At 45.1% G+C, this 3307-nt stretch overlaps 1 protein-coding gene across 3 annotated transcripts in view; it reads right to left on the bottom strand.

Annotated features, from left to right (window-relative positions):
* LOC107267573 (ecdysone-induced protein 78C) overlaps positions 1 to 3307 on the bottom strand; it is a 50247-nt gene that overhangs the window by 41936 nt on the left and 5004 nt on the right. The window contains exon 1 of one of the 3 annotated variants that reach the window (XM_015739493.2): positions 779 to 1823. The exons of the other annotated variants lie outside the window; for them this stretch is intronic. The gene's annotated coding sequence lies outside the window, so the exon portion shown is untranslated. Of the gene's footprint in view, positions 1 to 778; positions 1824 to 3307 lie in introns of those variants that run through there. 3 annotated transcript variants of the gene reach the window in all.

The raw sequence follows: 3307 nt of genomic DNA, 5'->3' as shown, positions 1-3307 counted from the left end.
CTTCTTGACAGTACCCCCCTCCCTCCCTTCCGCGCACCCATCCCCCTTTACAATCTCCCCCCTCTCTCCGGCCCTTCTTTCTTATCACGCGTGTAATTTTCAAATTTTTTTGCACTAACCGCATACTATGTACTGGGTGATCTGCCATAAATGATGAACCCGCAGTAGACACAATAAACCATGGGAAATCGATTTATTAGAGAAAAAAAATTCTAAAAAAATTTCAACGTTGGATCAAGAACGATCCTCTCCCTTCATTTGCTCTGAGAGATTAATCGAGAGAAATTCTAATAAATATTAATAATTATAGTTTTAGCACTTGATCAGATCCGATTGAGATAAATAGTAAAGCAATGGACCAAACCCGATAAAATAAGTATCGCAGATCATAAGGGACGTTAAAAATCAATATTTTCAAAATCAAAATTCTAAGTCCCTTCGAAAAGTCGCTCACAGTCTGAATACGGTAATTTGTCTCATGCAACCGCTGTCCGGTTCCGCGTTCCTTCTGCGTCACAAGTCAGTGCGTTCACCTTGCCAGAAGTATCATCGGATTCTGCGATTAACGAATCAGTCAGATTTTCGTCTCGTTGTAAATAATAAAAAAAAATTCCTTATCAGTCTTCATCATATTTCACGAAGAGTTTTGAAAAAAAATAAAATAAATAAAATAAAACTTCGTCCCATTGATTCTCATTGCGATTCGAATATAAAAACTGCATCCAGATCGATCATCCGGTTGATTCAGGATTTCCGGTTAAACCATCTAAATCATTACCTCTCAAGAACTCGAGCATATTTCCCCTGCGAGCACATGATTTTCAATTTCACCTTCGGTCTTTCTTCCGCGGTCCAGCTGGTAGCTACAATACGATTTTGAGGCGGATCCAAAGTCTCTGTGGTATTGCGAACCGAATGCGGTACAACAAAGCACAACAATTGAATTGAAAAGAAACTGTAACCGTTTAAAGATATTAAATAAGGTTACGTCATCTTCTTAACACTTTAACAAACTTTCAGTTAATATCTCGCAGTCTCAGAACTTTTGCACACAGTCAACGTCACTCTAGCCAAACACTGTCACTCCTGTCGGATATAAAAATAAAAAAAAAACAACCACAAAAAAAAACAATATTTTTCCACCTCAACGTTCCTCCAAACGCCTCCAAAACTTTAACGCCTCCTCTCGTCAAGTTCCGCGTCGATCCGGTAGCGGCCGTTAAAACTTGACGTTTACAAATATAAAGTTCATAGAGCAATTTTAAGTCTCAACACAGAAGTCCCTCCTTTAAAAATCCTTGCAGTAGATAATGATCCTCGTTGTTGAGAATTCCCTTAATCTTCGTAATTTTTCAACCAGCGATATATCCTCGATTATCAAATACAACAATGAAAGTCACGGTCAAGTCCGTCGGTCCATAATTTATTAATTAAACGAGCATCGGCCGATCCGACGATCCCCTTCGTTTCTGCCGTCAACGTACAAAAAGAAACGAAAAATTGGCTCAAAGGTACGTGTATGATTCTGTAAAGAGTTTCCTTGCGGGTATGTCAAACTTCAAAGACGTTCCAGCACCTCGATGAACTGAAACTCGTCGCACTCCGTGAAAAAAGTCGTCGGTTCGCCCGATTCTTCTGGAACCGATTGATTAACGTATTATTTGAAACGATGCTCTGGTGGCAACGTGGTGTCGGCGATCACGTGCTTGTCAACGCGTCGGAGAGCGTTTCCCGGCGAGCGACTCGCGCGAGCGCTGCTGCTGCTGCTGCTGAATGCTGGTTGCGCGAGCTGTCTTACCTGTGAGGTAAGTAAAGCCGGCGCTCGGTGTGTTACGGCATTGCAACTCGCGGGCCGGCGGAGCCCCGCGGAGAGGAGGAATTAAGTGAACGTTAGCAGAGTTACGGGAGGGGAGAGCGAGGTGGCGAGGGAGGGGAGGAAGGGGTTACGGGAAGGAATGAAAGGGGAGGAAAGGCCGTCGAGGAGGGGGAGTGGACCAACTGGGTTCACCAGCAACGATAGTTCATTGACCGAGAAGTGCCGAGCAGGCCCGAACAGCCGCTGTACCCACACGCCGCTAAAACAGAATTTCTACGTGTCTTTATATGCCTCTCTGCTTTGCATTTCTCTCTTCTTTTCATTTGCTTTCTCTCTTTCGCTTTTTCTTCTTAGACTCCTCCCTCCTCGACTCTCTCTCTCTCTCTCTCTCTCTCCGCGAGTACCTCTTGTCCACTTCCTCTTGGCTTCTCTTTCCTTTGGCGATCCTCACCAAGAGCCACGTTGTCCATTTACTTGAACCCTCTGAGGGGTTGGTGATACCACCCTTGATATACGTCAAAGGTTTGTTAACCAGAATTAACAATGCAAAGTATAGGATTAATGATGGACAATGGATAAAGTCTGTATTGAGAATACCATGGTGAAAGTATCGCTTTAGTATTTCAACCCTGCTTATAAGTCGAAACTGTTTTACCGACGCAGCACAGCGAAGTCCAGTCGAGATTAGAATCAACGGAGGTCGTTTTCAGCTGGAAAAGCGAATACGAACTTTGAGTCTCTTTGTAAGTCATATTTGGCAAAGGGGTTTAGCGTGAAGAGGGTATGTAAAATGAAGATACCCGTTATAAGGGTTGCTGCCTAAGATCGGACGTTGCCCATCGAATATTCCGAATCCCGAGCGCAGATCGTCGATCATGAAAAGATCCCGACGGCAAAGTGTCAGCGACTGCTCGAAAGCGCTCTGAAGTTGTATACGAGTAAGGAAGGGTGAAGTCCCATGTAAGTCTGTCGAGTGACCACACAGCACACTTGTCGGGAAAGGAGATGCGCGCTCAGAGTAATGAACCTGGAAAACCGGTTACGTCCGCACGTGTATACACAGATCGGTTTAATATATACACTGTATTACAGTGGCTCGGAGAAGTCGCGACGCAAAATCTAATTGAGCTCCTACTGGCACGGATTCGTTATACCGAAAATCCATCCGTTATCCTAGCTTCGTCACAGCCGCAAGAAGAGTCGCAGGCGATCGGGTCAGACCTCTGATTCGTTGGGACCCGCTGGGATTATATTATTTTAAGGGCTTCCTTGGCCGATTTCCTAACCAACCCTCCCCGGGGGCTTATGATCTTGCGAATGATAAAAATAAACAAGCGCCGATCGACAAACTCGTTAAGCTCGACCTACTTCCGCGAAGCCACCTCGTCGTTGTCGTTATCCTCGTCAACGTCCTCGACGTCGTCGTCGTCGTCGCGTTACGTCGATATCCTGGCTTCAAATTCGGAACGGCTCATCCGGGGTGGGGGAGCG

Source organism: Cephus cinctus, unplaced genomic scaffold (genome assembly GCF_000341935.2).
Source record: "Cephus cinctus unplaced genomic scaffold, Ccin1 Ccin1_scaffold0413, whole genome shotgun sequence".
NCBI classification, from domain to species: Eukaryota; Metazoa; Arthropoda; class Insecta; order Hymenoptera; family Cephidae; genus Cephus; species Cephus cinctus.
Note: the sequence above shows the minus strand (reverse complement) of the source record. Positions and strands in the feature narration are given on the sequence as shown.